Below are 22,744 nucleotides of genomic sequence, written 5' to 3' on the forward strand. Positions count from 1 at the left end.
ATACAAGAGACATCAAAATACATATGCATGAGGTCCATTATACATTTTAACAATATTTCAGAGATGTAACATTTCCGAAAAACACACTCAAGAGAATTTTACAGAGAACATTTGCAATGACAATTCACAGAAGAGAATCAATATTTCCCTACAAAGCTAACCATTCCCTTATCAACTCAAAATAGACTAATCCCTAATCAATATTTGAGTTGCAGACATGAAAAACATATTTTCTCAGGAAGGAAGCAATCTCTAAAAACATGAATGTAAAAATTAAAAATTCACTGACCTTCAAATCGCAATCCAAAAGAGTTGAATCAAAGAAGAAGAATGTTGAATCCAAAACCATTCCAAAATCTTCAATCCAAACCATAAAACATGAATCCAAAATAGTAACCGTTGGTAACCCCCAAGCAACTACAGGAAGCCAAATAAAAAGATTTCCAGCAAAAACTCTCGACCAATCAAATAAATCCATAAAAAATAATATTTCTTACCTACCGTGTATAGTTCCAAGGTAAAACCATTTATTATATTTTCTACCAACAAATCTAAATTCGTCCAAACAATTAGTAGGGTAGGTAAAATTAACTTTATTTATTTTTATGCCTCCGATGCATAGTAAAAGCAATATAATAAAAATATTACTTTTTAGGAGTGTAAGAATAGAAATAGGCTTTATACTTTTATAATTATTAATTAATCAAAATCAACTTTATAACTATATCTAAAATAAATTAAGATTAATCAATCAACAATAAATCAAAAGGATAAAAATAATTAAATAAAACAATAGCCAATAAATCAATTAAATCCAAAATAAAACAATTAATTAATAAATCAAACATTAATAAATTCAATAATAATAAATCAAATATCCATTAATTAATTAATTAATTAAATAAATAAACATTATCCAACCATAGGATAATTAATCCAATCCATGATAAATCACACACACACACATAACCAACCACACAAAGATAGAATGAGATACTGACTCAAGAATGGTCAACACTTACACCCCACAAGACTGACAAGGTGAACATACTAGATCACGAGTAGGTGAGGGAAAACCAAGTCATCTCCATCAACTGCCATTGGGATTAGGACATGCTTAGACCCGTGAGACCAGGTGGAGTTGATGCTTGATACCTGCAATCCTGCATCAATCGATAAACATAAAAGAACATATATATTTACAACATCATAGTAGCAGGCAAGTGAAAGAGAATTGCAACACCTTATCATTCTCGCGATGAGTGATAAGGCATCATCCCTTCCACAAAGATAGTCACCCAATACAAACACATCTCATAAAATCATCATCATCATGAAGTAGTGTTATTATCATCATAATATATCATGAAATCATATAAATCACATAAGAATCTTGAATACATATAAGTCCATCAAGAAATTCCATCCATCAAATAATCATAACATGTCAAAAGTCCTCAATATATCATATGTCCGTATAGCATCATAAATGTCTATTGCATAGGAATAAAGCCATAATCACCATCAAAATATTATCATAAGTCTAGATAAGTCTATCGAATCATGAATCAAAATGTAAATATAGGAGGGACACTACACTACACTACCATAGATTTCTTTTGTACTGGTAAAATCTTGAAGAGAATCAATGCTTCTTTTCTATCCCTTATTCCTAGGATTCTTGACCCTGTCACAATGTCTAACTTCAGGCCTATTAGTTTATGCAGTATAGTCTACAAGATATTTTCTAAGGTCCTTATCAACAAAATCAAACCTATGCTTAGTAACCTTATCATTTTCAACTGGAAAGCTTTGTCCCTAGGTGAAAAATCTTGGATGTGGAAATCACTACACATGAAATCATGCACTCTATGGATAGGAGCCACCTTCTAGGTATGATCCTTACGCATGAAAACAACAAGGCATACAATAGGGTTAGATGGGACGTTTTGTTTAAAGTGTTCAAGAAATTATGATTGCAAGATCATTTGATCAAGCTAGTAGGAAGATGTATTACTAGTGTTAGATATTATATTCTTATCAATGGAGTCCCTTAGGGCTTCTTTAGAAGTGAAAGGGGAATTATATAGGGAGATCTACTCTCCCCTTACCTTTTTATTATAATGGAAGGTGTTAGGTAGAAACTTTTTGAGTGTTGTTGCTAATGGTAACCTCAAAGGTATCAAAGTTGCTTCCACCATTCCTTCATTGGTTCTTCAATAGTTTGTGTATGATACCATCTTGTTTGGTTTTGACTCGATGGTGGAGGAAATAAAATGGTAGCAATTTTTACATCACTATGCTATGGTCTATGGAAAATCAATTAACCATGAGAAAAACATCTATTTCTTCAACACTGCTGAATATTTGAAAAAGAAAATCCAAAACATCTTGGGCTGCCAAAGTGTTGTCCTAGAAGGAGTCTATTTGGGGCTCCCCCTTATTGTTAAGGAAGTCACCCTTTCTTTTTGTAACTCTATCCTGGAGAAGTTGCAAAAGAAATTAGCTGGTTGGAAAGGTAAACTTCTTAGTAATGTTGATAAGTTACAACTCCTTGTTGCTTTTGTTCAAGGCATACTTGTTTACTTCCTCTCCTTATTCAAAATCTGTTTGAACATGGCAAATTTTTTTGAGAGAATACAAAGGAACTTTCTATGTATTGGGACTAAGGAGAAGAAATACTTGCATTGATTAGCTGGGATAGAATTTATCTCTCAAATTCCTCTAGGGGTTTTATAATGAAAACAATCCACTTCAACAAAGCACTCATGGCTAAGGTTGGTCAGAATCTTAGTTTGGAAAAAAACTATTGGGATACTATCATGGGTGCTAAGTAGCTAAACCATAATTTTTTTTACAAGGTTTTATCTGAGGCTAGCTATCCAGGTGGTTCTAGGATCTAGAATAATATTCTTAATTATTGTAGAATGAATACCTATGGGCCTTAAATGGTAGATAGGGAATGGTAGAAATTCAGTTCTAGGAGGAAAAATGGTTGACTGATCAACCTCTTGCTACTCACTGTAATGTCCCCTTATCTAATTACTAGAGAAATAAAGACAATTATATATCAATTATCAAATTCATTTGATATCTTTCGTTAACGATCTTGACCATATGTTGAAGTTACCTTGTAAATGATCTAAATTATGAAATATAACTAATATAGTGATATATATAAGTGCACAATAAGATTAATTGCTATCTCAAATTTGAAGATGAGTAAATATGCAAATGAATCTGTAATAAATAGATACTGTTGTGTCTGATTTAATACTTTAAATATATACAAATATGTACAGGATTCTGCTGCTCCTTATGACTTTACACATGCTAAGTGGTCCTTGCTCTTCTTGATACGCTGATGTTAATTGTGCAATGGTCCTCCTCATAAAGATATCTATAAAGCTATAAGGCTACTGCGTGTGATGCCATCAAGGGGCACGTCCTTATATATTCATAACAATCGGTTTGTATTGATTAGTCTTCTAATTTGTGCCTCTTCATAACATAATCCCATTGGTATTGCTCACATAATCACTATCACTCTCCTTATCTGAATCGATGTCATTACCAATTTTAATCGTATCTCCTCAACACCTCAATATCATTTTTGTCTTCTTAATGCAAGCATTTGATTGCTGGTATAACCATTCTTTGTTTATTAATCCTTTATGATTAATCAATTAGTCAAGTATTGCCACCTTAATTGATTATAATAATCTTCCTTGATTAATCAATGATTAGTTAATATCGTAATTTTTGCCATGTTTCTTAATGATCTTTATCAACTAAATTGTCATCTCTTCTCTTAAATCAATCTTGATTAGCATTATACAAGTTCGTTGTCTTCCTGTTAACATTAGTCAATGCTAGTTCAGATTTCTTTATTGATCTCTTAATCCTTATCATGTAGATCAATAATGTTTTTGTCTTCCTTGATCAATTATACTCATTAATAACGTGCTTTGTCTTTTTATTTATTCCGTGTTTCAAGCCCCTTATGTAAGATGCGTCTAATATCCCATTCACCTTGGCTACTATCAACTTACATCATCTATCTCTTCTACAATTTAATCTCTTCTTAGAGACTTCACAGAATTGATGGAGAGTGTGAGATACTAGTAATGTTTTGTCGAGGATGGGGACATCACAACCTACCCTTCTTGAAAATGCTTACCTACAAGAATTCTTAATATAATGATTCCTAGATTTCAAATGAATATATAGAATGATCCAACTCTTATTACTTTCTTTATGTGGGTGCCTTTTAACCTTTCAAACTTCATTAAAATCATCCCTATTTGTGCACAATCACATTTTTCTGCGCTACTTTTATTTCATCCCTTATTGATGATAAAGGAACAAGGATCAAACATAGGGTCAAGGACCTTGTATTTTTTCTCAGGATGTTAAAAGAAGAAAACCAAATCTTCCAATCTGTCACCTTCATCTTGATATGGTATGTGGAATTGTATAATAACCTCTTGAAAGGATGATATGAATGATTATTCCTTGTGATGGTAGTAGTGATTTGAATCATTAACCACTTTGAACTTAGAGATGTTACAGTTTTTTATTGTCCTTTCATTGTTGTAACCTTAATTAGAACACACTGGTAGACATAACTATTTTGCATAAGATATATGTGGAAGGGGAGCTTCTCCTTACTGTAAAACTCAAACATTCTTTTCTTGATCTTTGCTCCAAGGAAGGAATCCTTTGTTGAACTTCGTCCCTTTGTAGATTGAAAGGAGAATATTTATTGATGGTATTGTTAGGGTTTGTCATACTATTCCAAATGGGCCTCAATGCTTTCCCGATTAAAGATGCACTAGGATCCCAAATTTTGTTTTCATCTTCTCCTTTGTGTGATTCTAGAATAGCCTTTTCATTCAAATAAATAGGTGGAATATTGAATTTTATTTTAAATTCAAACTTATCTTCTCAACAATTCAAGTCATCATCATTTTTTTCGTTGTCACTAGGTTCCATGAAGTGCTTAGTTATCATCCATTGCATTCTTGTTGGTGAGGTCTCCTTTGTAACTCTTAACTTAGACTTTTCTTTATAATGAATTAGGGTTTCATACCTCCTTGATGTCCTTTTATTCTTGTTTACTATATTTTGAATTCCATTTCCCCATGCCTTCAATGTCACATTTCCTTGTTTATAAACTTCAAGGTGATTTGATTGGATATAGGAAGTGAATTTTGATTTACTTGTACTAGATATGTTTTCATTCTTAACCCTTGACTGGGTAGTAGATGCCATGTACTCATTAGGATGTAGAAAAGTGTCATGGATGCCTATTCACCTTTTGGATTTATTGTATAGGTTATCCTCAACACATGATCTTGGAATGGAGTAAATGTAACCTTATGAACTTCATGAATCCACGTATTCACTTTATTTGTGATAGATGTGTCACATGAAGAATCAACTACTCCTTGGGATGCTTGATGATCATATATTGCTTTAGCCTCTTCTAGGGTTTCACGACTTGTAGCTATTGAACTTCTTACACTTTCTTCCCTTGGTGTAATGACCCTCAAAGCTTCTTATGATACTTGTTGTGGAACTCTTGATGCCATTTTTGAATTGCAATCATTCATATTTTGTTCCTCAAAGTATTCATGATTTCTACTTTCCCTTCTTAGGTCCAAGTGATGACTTTGTTGTTCTTTAGGTGAATACTTCACCCTTAGCTCTATGTTATCTTCTAGGGACATATCATGATGCAATCCACCTTACACCCAATCTTGTTAAATTTTCTCAAGTAGATCCCTCATTGTTGGTTGAATTATTTCTTTTTTCTTTTCTTTAGATGCAAATGTCGGTGTTATTGATCTAAAGTTTGTTGTAGGCATATGTTTAGTTGGAGTTTACATGTTGGCAAATTTATTTCTATTGCCTCTATTGTTTCCACTACCATTTATTTGTCACAACTAGCTTGACAATTGATTTAATTTTTCTTGGGTGTTGTTGTATTGTGACATCATTTGTATCAACCTTCAAATGATCTACATCTTCTGCTCATCTGGAATGTTCTTCTCACAGGTTGGCAGATTATAAGCTCGGATACCACTTATAATGTCCCTTTATCTAATTACTTGGGAATTAGGGATGATTATGTATCAATATCAAATTCAATTGATCTCTTTCCTTAATGATCTTGACCATATTCTAAACTTACCTTGTAAATAATATAAATTATGAAATATAACTGATTACTGATATATATGTGCACAATAAGATTAATTGATTTCTTAGATTTGAAGATGAGTAAATATGCAAATGAATATGTAATAACTAGATATTACTGTGTCCAATTTAATACTTCAAATATATACAAATATATATAGGAGTTTGTTGCTCCTTATGAATTTACAAATACCAAGTGGTCATTGCTCTTCTTGGTACATTGATGTTAATTATGCAATGGTCCTCCTTATAAAGATAGATATAAAACTATATAGCTACCATGTCTGATCCACTGATATGAATATGCAGATTATAGATATTAGTATCATTTTAGAGTGATGCATTGTTGTTCCAGATATAAAGTTATGTTCTTGCAACTAAGAGGGTGTTGTCTTTGAAATAGATATTGTTCTTTATGCAACCAATTATGTGCCTATGGAAATTGCTCTCAAAGAGTGATCCAAAATTGGATAAATAAAAAGATATAAACTCCATGATGATTGATTTAGAGAGATCAATTCCCTTCTTATACCTTGTATATCAATGTGATGCCATCAAGGGACATGTCCTTATCTCTTCATAACAATTGATTTGTACTAATTCATCTTTTAATTTGTGTCTCTTCATAACATAATCTCATCGGTATTGTTCACATAATTATTATCTTAACACATATCAATTGCTCTCCTTATCTTAACCACATATCAATTGCTCTCCTTATCTTAACCGCTAACATTACCAATCTTAATCATATCTCCTCAACAACTCCATATCATAATCGTTGTCTTATTTATGCAAGGATTTGATCATTGGTATAACCATTCTTTGTTTATCAATCTGTTATGATTAATAGATTAGTCAAGTACTACCACCTTAATCGATAATGATAATCTTCCTTGATTAATTAATGATTAGTTAATATTGTAATTCCTGAAATTTGGCTTAATGATCTATATCAATCGAATTTTCATCTCTTCTCTTAAATCAATGTTTCTTAGCATTATACAAATTCATTGTCTTCCTATAAACATTAGTCAATGCTAGTTTATATTTCTTTATTGATCTTGATCCTTATCTTATAGATCAATAATGTTCTTGTCTTTATTAATCAATTATACTCCTTGATACTATTCTTTATCTTGTTATTTATTCAGTGCTTCAAACCCCTTATGTAAGATGCATCTAATATCTCAATCACCTTAGCCACTATTAACTTGCACCATCTATCTCTTCTGCAGTTTTGTCTCTTCTTAGAGACTTCACAAAATTGACGAATCATGTGAGATACTAGTAATGTGTTGTCGATGATGGGTACATCACACTTACCCCATCTACAAGGCTCTCTAGAGACAAGATGATGTTTTTCGGTTCTTATGTGTCGGATTACATCTCACATAACAATCTCTGGGTGGATGTGACAATGTGCTATCATAATCAGGCTCATCTATTAGGGATAGCCTCAATGCTACAAGATGAGCTCCACCAAATTAGTCTCCCCATCTGGCCTAGGGAGGACAATTTTGTTTGACTAAGAATTCCAAAGGAAACCTCTCTTTCAAATTGGCTTGCAATATGTTGTTGAAGGATGATAACAATGATGGTTTTTGGAGGAAAGTCTAGAATTATCAACTCCTCCCTAAGGTTAATTTATTTTGGTGGACTATTATGTGCAATAAAATATTGACCTAGGATAATATTACTAAATGTTGTTTGTAGTTTCCTAAAAAATGTATCTTTGTAAGTAGGACAAAGAATTGGTTCCCCACATTCCCCTCTATTTCACTTTTTCTCACAAGGTGCAAGATTATGTGCTTCAAAAATTACAAATCAACTAGAGCATGAACACAAATATTTATCTCCTTATTGATAAATAGATCAAACCTTCTTACCATCCCATTATTAGGCAACTCTGGAAAAAAATCCCTCCTCACCTTGGCTAGAGCCTCTGGAAGGAATGTAATAACATGATCTTTAGGAATAAAGAGAAGGCCCCTAAGGATTTTTTTGTAATTTTCTATAAGCTCTTAATGGATAAAATCTATGTTTCCCACATAGCTTTCCTTTTGCGGTATCCTAACCCTTTTGATGTAACCCTTGCGAAGAATTGGTGTCTCCCTATTTCCTATTCCAAGTTTGATAACTCAAAGAAGATAGCCAAATAAAACTAAATGGTCTCCGCCTCATAATGGTTGGTGCAACATGAAATTTGATGGGAGAACCCAGGGTAACCCAAGCTTGGTTGGGGAGGAAGAATTATTTGTTCTTCAACTAGGGCTATGATCGTTAGTTAGGCAAGAGGCATTGACTTTGGCACTAATAATTAGGTTGAGGGCATGACCCTTCTCTGGGGGTCAAGCTTTCCCTCTCAATTGGTATTAGGCATCTCATTATTGAGGGTGATTCTAAAGTAATTATTGATTTTGTTAAGGGTTCCCATACAATAGGATAGAAATTAGAAGTTATTGCGATTGATATTAGGAAACTTCTTTTGGGTTTGGATTCATTGGAATTGTAGTATCATAAAATTGTGACCCTAAAAGTTTTTGATTGCATTAGGGTCCTCATGCATGCGAACTCGAATCCTCTAGCCTGATCGGAGACCAAAGATTACTCAACTTGCAGAAATAACTTCTTCCTTGGCCTCTGCATCACCCCGTCCGCACTCTGCCATAGAGAAAGGGGTGGGATAGGGGCGTGGTGCCACTATCCCCCCTTGGACAGGGGAATTCCACCCTTGTCCTCCCAGGATAGGGGCATGGTGCCCCTATCCCTGCCCTATTTTGGGGCAGGATCCTTCCTAGGGTTGCATTGTTGGATGTGCCTCAGGTGGAAAACTCCCTCGATGTTGGCTCGTGAAGAAATTCAAATCCACCAACATGCATTTAAGGGGGAATTCATCCTCTCATTTACATAAGTTGGATGAGTGGGAAATTCACAAGCGATCAAGCATTCAAGAGCATTCAAGCATTCTTTTCTAGCATTGAGCATTCTCAAGTCTCCATTCAAGGCTAGGTGTTGCATTCAAGTCAAAGATTCAACCATTGAAGAGGAGATTGTTTCCAACATTCAATTCCACATAAGCATTTCTATCAAAATTGCTACTACAACCTCCCTTGAGGTGATTTATAATTCAGTCTTTCATTTACATCTACTTGCAAGTACTTTCTTTCATTACTTAGTTAATTCTAAAACTAGGGTTTGACCTAAGGGAAAACCCCCAATGCCAACCCATTTTCCTGTCTTTTCTGTGTGTAGGTTGTAGGTGCACAACTATACTTTCAGATTCGGGCTTCATTTGCAGAGGTAGAAAAACCATTTTCATTTTGCAGATTTTTCGAAGGACCATGTACATTCCCGCCACGGTCTGGGAAAATTTTCCTCAAATTCGCAGGGCGACTTCATCTCGATATATTACTACTAGATCCAAGTGCACAACTTCATCCCATATTTTGATCTCAAGTTATAATCAATTCTTTGTCACTTTTGCACTACATAATTCAATCAATTTCCTTTCCGAATCAAACAAGGAAGAGGGGATCAAATTAACATTCCCAATTCATTCGGAATTCAATCTACCATCTTTGTGTGGAGAGATTGAATCTAGTTAATTATCCTCTCCTTTTCCTAATGTAATGGTGAAAAGTGCTTGAGTGTTAATCGACAGTGAAACTCTCATCTCTCTTTGAGGGAAAGGGTAGTTTCCTTCTTGATTTATCATTCACCATTTTCCCACCATTACATTTTGGTGAACCTGAAATCTTGCATGCTTTCCTTTGAACAACATTGCATATTTTTCATTTACAAGTTTCAACTTTCTGCAGACTTAGTGGTTAATTCATTCAAAACCCTAGTTTTTAAATTTAAATTTGAACTTGTGATTTGTAAAAATTGCTTGTGGTTATTTTAAATCTGAAAGTTGCTTTGTTTGTCAAATTCAATTTCCTCATTGTCTTGTTCAATTTGCAATTAAAATTTACAAAATTAAGAGGTTACTTGTTAAAACCCTAATTTTTCAAAAATCATCTTGAACTTGTGCAAGAATTGGATTTCCATTTAATTTTTAGATTTCTGACTGTTCTCAAATTTGTCTTCAATCCTACTATTCAAAATTTCAATTTCCCCCCCTTTTCCCAAAATTCAAATTTCAAAATTAAGTGGTTAGGTCATCAAACCCTAATTTTTAAAATTAATTGGATTTTATGTGAATTTCACATCAATTTCATTTACATTCAGATTTCTAAACGTCTTCCAAGGTGTCCCTATCCATTAGGTTTGACCCTTTTCAAAATTGCAATTCAATTCCTCTTTTTCTTCAAAACCCTAATAGGGTCCTATTTTCACATTTGTGCCTTCATTTCTCCCATCTAGAGATCGTAAAATTTGCCAATTTTTTGGGGTTATCTTTAAAATCATCGTAATATCCATCCCTAAAAAATTTCAAGAAAAGTTGGTCGGACCATGTGCGTTCCCGCCACGGTCCTTGAGTTTTTTCCCGAAATTTTGGGAGACTGTTATGACTGTATTTAATAGCCCAAATCTAGAAGATTGGCTGATTTTAGCGATTTTTGATCCCTCTAGAATCAGAAATACCTTCAAAATTCAACATTTCAACTTTCAAGAAAAAAATTAAAATTAAGAGGTTAATTATAGTTTGCCCTGATTTTAAAAATTCTAATGTTAAAATTAAGTGGTATTCCTTGGGCCCTAATTTTAAAATTCCAATTTCCTTTCATTTTTGGAAATTGTGTCATCCTCTTCCCCCAACAAAGTTCAAATCATGTTATCATTATTTCCTTACATTTTGCATTACCAAATTTTGTAAGCTTTGTTTCACAATTCAAAATTCAAATTTTCCCTCTAGTGCAGGAGTTTTACCACTATTATTCCTACCAATCCTATCTCCGTTAGATGAAACATTAGAATTAAGGCTTCCCAAGGTTTAATTACCAAGGAGATGGAGCCTAATTTGAGCGACTTCTTTAATGAGGATCATGCTAATTCTTCCCATCCTAATAATGTGCCTATTCACCCCATTGATGGATCCTATGATGAAGAAGAAGTTTTAACTAGGGTTTCTTTAGATCAACTTTCTACATTGGACAATCAATTTGATACCTTTCAACAATGGATGTCCCAAGAATACCCTAATAGTGAAGCTCTTCCATTAATTGAAGGTCTTAAACACATGCTTCAAAGTGACAAGAATAGAATTGATATATTGCATGGCATTGCACATATTGTTGATTCTAATGTCATGCCTATTAAGAGTTGTGCCAAAACCCTAGGTTACTGACAACCTTCAACACAAGTCAATTCCTCTATTCCTTTGACTAATCCTATGACTAGTATTCCTACTTTCACATCTAACATCATGGCTACTTCACCTCAAAATGTCATTCCTATAACCATAGGTCATGGGGGCAATCCTTCTTCTTCATTTAATCCTCCATATTTACCTATGTCTTCCATGAGTGTTCCTATTATTCCTCAACCAATCAATGTGACACAAGGGGGCAATTCCTTCAACAATTTTATTCCTCCTTTAAGTGTCCCTTTTCCTACCCAATCATCACCAATGCCTACTTATCATAATGTCCCACCACCTTATTCTCAGTCCATGCCTTCTTTCCACAACATCACACCACCTTCTCAATCACCTATGTCTAACATCAATTCTTCCACCGAAATGACTATCAACAATCTTGCTCAAACCATGTCTTCCTTACAACAACAAGTTGCTTCCATGAGTCAATCCAAGTTTAGTGTGCCCACCTTTGATGTTGTGAGCCCACTTTCTCTTGATATTGTTAAAGTCGTGCCACCTAAACATGTGGAGATCCCTCAATTAGAACTCTATAATGGAAAAGGTGATCCTCTTATGCATGTCAAAACATTTCAAACCTTGTGTATTGATTTTGCTTATGATCAATGATTGCTTGCAAAATTGTTTACAAGAACACTAAGAGATAAGGCCTTACAATGGTATTGCTCTCTGCCTTCTTATTCTATCACTTCCTTTCAACAATTGGCAAATGCTTTCATCCAACAATTTCAAAACAACATTGGTCCTAAAATTACTTTGACTAATTTAATGCATTATAAACAAGGTATTAAAGAAAAAGTGTCTGATTTCATTGGTAGATATAAGCATTTGTGTGCTCAAATTTCTTTTCATGTACCTGATAATGATATTCAAAGAATTTTCATTTCTAATTTACAAAAAGATATCAGTGAAAATCTTCTTTTGTCCGAGTTTACTTCATTTCTGTAGTTGTGCGCAACACTCCACAATTATCAACTGGTTGTGAGTCAAATGGAGAAATCCACTCCTATGGATCAGAGTGATAAGGGGGATAGTGTTCAACAACCATTTGTGAAGTTCAAACCAACAAAAATCTTCACCAAGTTCAATGATCCAATCAATAACAACCATGTGAATGTTACAACAGGTGTGCCTTCTATTTCTAAATTTTTCCAAAGAGAAAGACAATTTACTCCTTTTAATGAATCTTTACATAGTATTATGTCTCAGTTATTGCACAAAAATGTTATCAAACTTCCTCCTATAAAAGAAATTGATCCTTCCAAACTTGCATCTCCTTATTCTGATAATAATTCCTTTTGCCAATTTCATCGTCAACGTGGTCATGATACTGAGAAATATTTTGCATTGAACAATGAGGTTCAAGACTTGATTGATAATAATACTATATCTTTGGTAGGTGTGAATGATAAAGGGAATAAATTAGTTGCTCCTCTTAATCAAAATCTTAATATTTTCACCGATCCCTTTCCATCTCATACCTCTAACGTTATTGAGATTGTGCCTAATTCTCTCACTTATGAAGAATTCACCTCTATGGCTCCAAACTTGGTTAATATGGTAGAAACACAAGATACACCTAAAGATCCTTGTATTACATTTGACCCTAGCAAGACCATTAGAGCACTTGATGGCCCTTTATACATAGTTGTGAAGGTTAAGGATATCCCTTGCAGTGGTGCCCTGATTGATCCCTTTTGCATGGTTAATGTCATAACTGAAGAGTATCTTTTCACTTTACGATTGCATAAGCCAATCTATGATGCTTCTAATGTGGTTGTGAAGTTATTTTATGGCTTCTCTTGTCCTACCATTGGTTCTATCACTCTTCTTGTTGAAGTTCATGCTAAATCAATGGATGTTGACTTTGTTATCATACAATTCCGCGTGAAGTTGGGATATCCTTGGCTATCTTCCATGAATGCTATTGCTTCTCCAATCCACAAGTGTCTTAAATTTCCTCACAATAGAGAAATAATAACAATGAACCATAGCTTATTTCGTCCATCCGAAAGAAGCCTCGATGTTCATATTGTTCTCTTTTGGCCTAAACAATTTCAATCTCTTCCATCAAGGAGCGATGCTCTTTTTCAATCTTATAAAAAATGGAAGAATGATATGATCTTATCCTTAAGTCAACCTAGATCTCCAACACTTGAAATTCCTATTATTCTTCAAGATGAGGTTCTTCCCCTCTCGGATATAACTAATCTCCCTCCTAAGGAAAATTATCCACCTACCCCTATGGATGTGACTTTACCTTCTCTTTAGGAGAACACAAATATTCTTCCTAAGGTTAGACCTATACCTCCTCCTCATGATGGATCTAGTCTCCTTCCTCTTATTGAGAGAAGAGGCCTGCTTCTCCTATTGTTCAACCAAAAAGACCTCAACCTAAACCTTCAACTATCAAGGAGAGAAACCTTCCTACTTTTTCAAGTGTTCCTCCTTCTTCTCAGCCTTCCACTAAGACTCGACGGAATCATTGTGCGAGAGAATGCTGATGAAGATGTTGTGTTTGAGCTTGTGAAGCTATCCCTCAAAATATTCAATCTCCTCAGACTCTAATAGTTGATATGATTCCATTTTCTCCTAAGCAAGATGTTTAACCAACATCTCCACATCATAAGTTGCATAAAACATGTGATGGTTTTCCTCCTATTTGTGTTCTTCCTCTTTCTCTGAACTTTAATGAAGAAATGGGTGAAAATGTTATTCATAATGGCAATACAACTCCTAATGCTTCTAATAGTGAGTATGAATATGTTGATGTGGACAAACATTTATCAAATGAGTTTTCACAAACCCTAATCCTAGCTCCTAGAATCAAATAAAGTGACTTACAACATGAGCATAGTCCTTGTTTGGATCTTGTGATAGCTCCATTTGTTGTGCTCGATGTCACTCCTCTGGCGTGTTGCTCGCCTTCCTGAAATAGTGATCAACAAGATCGGGAGGTGGATGTTGTGCTAGATTAGCAATATTAGCACTATAGATCTTTCTCTCTCTCCTTTATTTCTCTTTTGTGACCATTCTTCTATATGTATCCATGTTCTTCTATTGTTCCCTTAATGTTTACTTGGGGATGATGCAAAGCATTGAGATATTTTCTTGGTTTCTTTCATGTTGACTCAAAAGACATCCTCTCTTCCCTTTCATCTAAGGTAGTGTCCTTCTTTGGGGAATGAAGATTATTATATTCATATACATACATGATATACATGAGTTATCATACAACATACTGACCCCAAGGAAAGCGACACTACCTCATGCTTTGTGTTCATTATCCTTGGGTTTATACCTCAATTGGGGGCTAAATCCTTGTGATAACATGCTTCCTATATTTTCTCTCTCTTGGGTGTATCCTACCTTAAATCCATTGCTCCCGATAAGGCGCGCACGCTCTCTTTAACATGGGGGCATACACTCCGCTCATATTTTCCTTCTTGTGATACTTAGAATTACTTAGTGAACTTTGTTTTTGCTTTGTAATCTTTTTATCCTTTCTTTCATGACTCATAGTGAAGGGATCTTTGCTACTTGCAGTCATGGTTCTCCCCTTCTCGATCTTCCCTTTTACTTTGTCAATCGAAGTCGTAAGATCCTAAGTCCACTGGGGGCTTGGCACAACTTGCCTCCTTGACATGGTAAAAGTATTTCAATCTTGTTTCCTTATACTTTACCGACAGTATTGGTGTACGCTTATACTCTTGCTAGAGTGGGGGCTAAATATAATATCATAAAATTGCGACCCTAGCAATTTTTGACTACATTAAAGGGTCCTCATGCATGCGAACTCGAATCCTCTAGCTTGATCGGAGACCGAAGATTGCTCAGCTTGTAGAAATAGCTTCTTCCTTGGCCTTTGCATCATCCCATCCGCACTCTACCCTAGAGAAAGGGGTAGGACAGGGGCGTGGCGCCCCTATGCTTGCTCTATTTTGGGGCAGGACCCTTCCTAGGGTTGCATTATTGGTTGTGCCTCGGGTGAGAAACTCCCACAATGTCGGCCCGTGATGAAATTCAAATCCACCAACATGTATTTAAGGGGGCATTCGTCCTCTCATTTGCATAAGCTAGATGAGTGGGAAATTCACAAGCGATCAAGCATTCAAGCATTCTCAAGTCTCCATTCAAGGGTAGGTGTTGCATTCAAGTCAAGGATTCAACCATTGAAGATGAGATTGTTCCCAACATTCAATTCCACACAAGCATTTCTATCAACATTGCTACTACAACCCCCCTTGAGATGATTTACAATTCAGTCTTTCATTTACATCTACTTGCAAGTACTTTCTTTCATTACTTGGTTAATTCCAAAATTGGGGTTTGACCTAAGGGTAAACCCCCAATCCCAACCCATTTTCCTCTCTTTTTTGTATGTAGGTTGCAGGTGTGCAACTATAAATTTGGATTTGGGATTCATTTGCAGAGGCAGAAAAACCCTTTTCATTTTGCGGATTTTTCGGAGGACCGTGTACATTCCCACCACAGTCCAAACAACTTTTCCTCAAATTCGCAGGGCGACTTCATCTCAATATATTACTGCTATATCCAGGTGCACAACTTCATCCCATATTTTGATCTCAAGTTATAATCATTTCTTTGTCACTTTTGCACTGCATAATTCAATCAATTTCCTTTCCAAATCAAACAAGGAAGAGGGGATCAACTTAACATTCCTAATTCATTCAGAATTCAATCTACCATCTTTGTGTGGAGAGATTGAATCTAGTGAATTATCCTCTCCTCTTCCTAATGTAATGGTGAAAAGTGCTTGAGTGGTAATCGATAGAGAAACTCTCATCTCTCTTTGAGGGAAAGGGTAGTTTCCTTCTTGATTTATCATTCACCATTTTCCCACCATTACAGGAGCTGAAACACACCTTTAGAGAATAAAATATGATTGTTGATTATTTGGCTACAATGCCCTTGCAATGCTGACAAAGCTTTAGGTGTTTACCTAAAAATGTGCAAGGACTCCTATCTAAGGAGTGGACCATTGATTTTAACTTTGATGGTTAGCAACAATTTTAATCAAATTGATGGAATCCCTTTATGCTAAATTGGTGTAGTTTGGTTTGGATTGGTATATTCATGTGGTGAGAATTTTTGAATTGTGTTGTTTTGATGTATGGGATTGAAAGTTGGCAACCTTTTCAAATTTTCATTAGTGATGAGTGGGTCGATTGGATGAATCGGGTGAGGGATGTGGCCCATTTGACTCAATGGTGATCCCTTTGTGGGCCCACATAGTGACATGGTGCCATGCTAGTTAGTTGGCCAATGTGGCACCCCTTGATTGTCACATCATGATGGCGATCAATATGATCGATAGTGACTATTGCACTACTTATATCCCTAAAGGGATCTAAACTTTATGGTGTAGTTGTAGACACCTAAAATTCACCTAACGCCCGCGACACAAAACTTTACTAACTTCCTTCCTAATTAATTAAACAATTTTAATTATTTAATTAAGTCAACATCTTTATTCTAATTCCAATTCAAAATTATAATTTCTCTCTAATCCCATAATTAAATATTTATAAATTATTTAATTATCTAGTTTTCCTCTAAATCTTAATTAAATATTTTTATCATTATTTAATTATTCCTCTCTTATCCACTTTAATTAAATAATATTTATTATCTGATTAAAAATCAATTTCTATCCCCTTTGCATGATGAAATAATTATTTCAAATTATTTAATTTACTAACCATGTCCTCCACAATTAAATAAATCATTTGATTTATTTAATTGTCCATTCTGTTTTCGAATATCAATTTCTTCTAAAATAAAAAATGTTTATTTTATTTATTCTCCTGCAACACATGTTTAAAATAGCTAACTATTCCCTCTTACTAACTGCTACTGACTTTGAGTTCCACTCCCAATCACCTTTTCTGTCTGAGCCTATCAATTTACCTCACTCCCAATCAATTCAATTAATAGTCTAATAATGTATCCTAATAGATTAATCAATTTAGTAGACAAGTCAATCAATCTTTGTCACATGAGTAATCAACTTGTCTCAACAATCCTCCACCATTGATCTTTTTACTAAATGTTAAATCTGAATCATCAATCGAAATCCCTGAAATCTATAAAAAAATCTCAATATCCTATCATCAACAACTACAGTCTTTGAATTCTTGTGTTGTCACGCTGATGAAAGGTGCTATTATTGTCAAAGCCACCATCATATATAACACAAGGAGGAGAAGAGAAATGGAGGCACTTGCATGAACTCAACATTTTGTTTGTATCTCATTATTTTATTTATTTATTTTATTGAGTTTAATTGATTCCTTTATTGATTGCAATTGATAATTTAGTAATAGATTTGGGTTTGTGGTTACTCTTATGGTCTATTCCTATTAGGAAAATTGTGTCTCAACCTTACATTTACATAAGGTTACTATTTATATTAAGTTTTTGTTTAAGAACGTCTTGGTCCAAAAATTTCCCTAAAGCTATGGATAGGTTGGATAAGCATGCTAATAAATTTTCATTGCAAGATCATGTCTAGATTTGAATATATTAAAGTTTTCATTTTTGAAAGTTGTGAATGAAAGTTTCAAAGTCAATTTTGAGGGTTTAGAGGCTCTAAAATGGCCTGAAAGTGTCCATACTCAAAATATCAAGTTATAGATTGATATAGCATGTCACAAGCTTTTGGGTGCTTCAAACGGTTTGTCAATTGGACACCTAGTTCAAAATTTATGGCCTCCAAAATTTGGGTCTGATGAAATAGGAAATATAAAAATGTGTCAAACACATAAATGAGTTGTAAAAGGGGGGTACATGTGTTGGTGTATGTTTTGACACATCATAGGGCATCTAGGATTGGAGATAAGATGGGTGGCACTTATTAGTTGGTTTTAGCCCATGGTTTTGTAATACTATTTGACGATTTCATGTATTGTATCTCCTATATATGAGGTTCTTGAGATGGAGGTTGGGTGTAAGAGTCTTATAGATATTGAGTTACCTATTAGGATTAAGGTACCATATTACATCCTTGTAAATTTCCCTAAGGAACTTAGGATTTATTGGGAAAATAATTTGTAATATTTAATTCTCATCGTTGTTTATAATACATTCATAAGGGGTGATGGATTACACTAGCAGCGATAAAAATGGGTTGTGAACACAAATATTTAATATTGTTTTCCCCACTTATGGATGCATAGAATAAAATATTTAAAAACTTAAGAAAGTATAAAAAGAGTGACCTATGGGCTTCTCCAGGTGGGATTATGGAAGAGGCAACATGTGTCTCTTGGTTTCTAGCCATTTATTACATTTAATATAATGTTTATCTTACAAGTATAGGTGTCCATGTTGGAGGGAATATTGTGGAAGCTAAAACAATGTCTTTTTGAGTTTCATGGAGGCATTTCAAGGGTTTTGGTCATGAGTAATGAAGATTCTTCTTTGAGAACCTTTATTGGTGGTTTTGGAGCTCTTGCCATTCTATAAACTCAACCTTCTGGTGTAGATTTTACATGTAATAGAATGTAGAATAGTTGAATGTATATTTGTCTACAAGAATGAAGGATAGATGGGAGGCATAAGGAGGTTTTTGACATGTACATAGGTGATTCTGTAGTGGAGGCAAGGAGGAGAAGGGAAGTGATTGTATTGTAAGCACTTTTATTGTTGTTAATGCAAGCTTGATCTCTCTTCTTGGTGGAGTTTTTTCCCGCATGGGTTTCTCCACACAAATGATGTGTTATGTGTGGATGTTATTTTTCTTATTTATGCCTTATTGATGTTAAATTATGTTGATATTAATCATTATTTATTTTTGTTATAAGTTCACATAAGATACGCTTATTAAGCATGGTTAACATGTTGGTTTTTGGCATCATAAAGAAGAAGGATCTAATAATGGGCTTTCCACAATTAAGACAACTTAATTTTCAGATTTGCATATGAGTTTCAGATTTTCATGTTTCCAATATCGAAGCCTTGAATTTCATCCTCTAATCAGTTTATTGGATAAAGATTGATCTTCATAGTCTTTGGTATTGAACTTGTCTATTTCCCAACATTTGGTGTCAAAGTTGAGGGTTACTGGTTTTGAGTATTCTTCTATTTTTGGTTTCTTAGGATGGAAAGCTTGTGGAAATCATTTAGAAGGAATTAAATTTTGTGGGAAGGGTTTTGGGGCTACAACGAATATTCTATGAGTTTGTAGATATGTAAGGTTGAAAATCATAGATATTTGTGATCTATGTTGGGCATTTGAAGCTCATGTTTATGGATCTTCTTGGAGTTGGTTATGGTTTGGTAACTTGGAGATCTTGTTTGACAATATTAATGTATCCTCTTGTTTTGTGGTTTTGTTCCTTTACCTTGTGGTCATATGCAATGAGAAGGTGTTCATGTTGGATGGGTATTGACATCCTAGTTACATGAAGATACACCAACTATTTGGACTATGAAATGGAGTGCTTATGTTGGGTTCATAATTTTAACCCATGGTTACATGAAAGTATCATAAGATAAGCCATTGACCCCTTTGAGAGTTGTGGAGCTAATATGTTTCATATGATTTAAGCTCATGGATGACTTTCCTTTCCTTTTTTGGGTTGTAGTGATATCTTGTTTTCAGCTATTGGGTTTTGTAGACCTGTGGCATTTTCATTGTTCAGATGACATGTATGATATGAATGTTTGGATGTTTAAATGGATTTCAGATTTATAGAGATGGTCTGTAGATTTTACATGTTAACTAAAATCAATGGTATGTAAATATGTGGAATGAATAGATTCAAGGTATTTTAGATGTAGACAATTACATGTTTGCATGACTACTTGGAAGGTTCTTATTGATCTATGGTTACTCCTATGTGGGTTTGTTTGGAAAATAAAATCTTGCATTGATTTTGGTGTTTGAGTCTTAGAAATCCACATGTTATGCATAATTATCTTTGTTATGCATGATATTGATGTGAGGTTGAATCTTTTAGTTAATAGAGATTGGGGCATTGATTATATATTTCTTCTTTGAGATGTTTTTTATTAAGGAACAAATAGGTTTTGAAGGGACTTGAAACCCTTTTGCAAAATGCTGCTAAAAGATATAGACAAATTAGAGAAAACAACCATGAAACCATTTTAAAAAAATGTTGCTTAAAGAAGTAGACAAATTAGAGTAAGCAACCATAAAACAACAAAAAACTAGCAAAAAGCCAAAAATCGAAACAAGACAGTAAACAAAGAAGAACCTAATTCAAATTCTTGAGAGCCTCCACTACCTCAACTTCCATCTGAGTCATGGTGAGGACGATCTTTTTCAGATCTTGAATGTCTTGGTTGGTAGCCCTCTTTTTCAGGTTGGCTCTAGTCCTTTTGGAAGGACTCATGTTCTCATCCTGTATCTTCTCAAGCAAATCTACATCAACCATCATCCCTTCCTGTTGGAGGCCTTCAAGTTTCCCCATCATATTATTGATACTTTCCACCAAGCTCTTGACCACTTTATGGCTGTAGGTCACTAGGGATATTGAGGTTGTCATTGATTTTCTAGAACTTTTTCTTCAACTGTTTCAATCTTCCCTCATAATCCTTCTTAAGTTTCTCTTCTAGATTTATAATCCTATTGTCACAGTCTTTCTTGAGATCATTGACAATGCTCATAGTCTTTTGTATTGAATCCACAATAGATTTCCTTTGTTCAACACTCCATTGTGAAAGACAATGATTGTCTTATTTATTGCTAACCGCACGATGCTTGACATTAATCTCTTTGATTTCATTGAAGACCCATTTTTTCATTTTAAAATAATCAACTGCAGAGTCACAAACTATAGCAAGAACATCATCCAGGTTTTCTCTATCTAGATTGAGATAAGGGGATTCCACATTAAGATCCTTGGGAAAAGGAGTTCTCTCAGTCCTATTAGTAACAAATAGCAACTTATTCGACATGACATGATATGACAATCTAGAATTAGAATCGTTAGCAGAAACAGGGGAATCTCTACTCCTCTTAGCTCTTTGTCCTAGCTTCTTTTATACTTTTGGCTTAGATTTGGAATCATCCACATCAGTACTCCACTTCTCTTCAGAGGATTGACTCTCAGACTCTTTTGCCTAAGTTTCATAAGAATAATTAGAGACTCTGGAAGATGGAGATGGTTGTGATTTAATATGTTCAAAGATTAATAACAACAACCCCCCATGAAGGATCAAGTTTTTCTTGTTCTTCCTATATTCTTTAATGCTAACATTAATAGAAGCTTGTAGAAAAAAAGGAAACAAAATCTACACCTTATGCTGAAAGTGGTTCGATAGAACAAAATGATGCCCAAAAGCCCTAGTGTACCTACCATCTAGGGTAATATATTTCATGATAACATTAAGCACAGAGCACTGAATGGTTTTGATATTTCCTGTATCATAGCTTCTTTTGGAAAGATTGGCCAATTTCTTCCTTTCTTTGTTGTCTTTGGGGACTTTCTTGACCGCCGCATTCAATATCCTCCTATCCCTCTAAACTTGGCCCCTTCCATAGACAAACCAGTGACCTCCACAACCAATTTTTCATCAATCTCAAAGTCCCTTCCAAACATCTGAATGTGCCCCTCCTTAAACCCCTTGAAAAATTTCTTGGTGACATTGGCATCAAAGCTGTGAAGCTTTTCGAGGAAATGGGTTAGGCCCCCACGTTCTCAAATTCTCCATATAGTGGCATATTTTTTAAATTCCTCACAATTCAGAGGTTCAACTCACCACCCATGGTTGTAGGAATGGCAAAAATACCTTTGAGAAGAGTGAATATATACCAGAAAATAATAGTGACCACCCAAAAAGTGTGTGGAGCTCTAGGGCGATTCATTAAAGTACTCCACAACTTCATATCTCTTCACTTATTAATGGAATAGACCGCCCTTTCAAGGAATAACATCATTATTCACAAGAAGGGTTGATTCTATGAGCTTGAGATAAATAATATATCAATAAGGCATTAACATCTGCAGGTACATGATCCCTAAGGTACAATATTTTTTCATTATTAAACTCAACTCCCTCATTAGCATAGTAATCTGCAAGCCCATTTGCTTCATGGTAGAAATAGGTAATGTTGAACACATGATGCCACTGAGAGGTGGGGGGGGTGAATCAGTGGCTTCCAAATCTTTTCCCTTTTCTATCCTATGTGTATATATCGGTTAACAGATCTAACATAAAGCAGACATA

This window comes from Cryptomeria japonica, chromosome 1 (genome assembly GCF_030272615.1).
Source record: "Cryptomeria japonica chromosome 1, Sugi_1.0, whole genome shotgun sequence".
Lineage (NCBI taxonomy): Eukaryota > Viridiplantae > Streptophyta > Pinopsida > Cupressales > Cupressaceae > Cryptomeria > Cryptomeria japonica.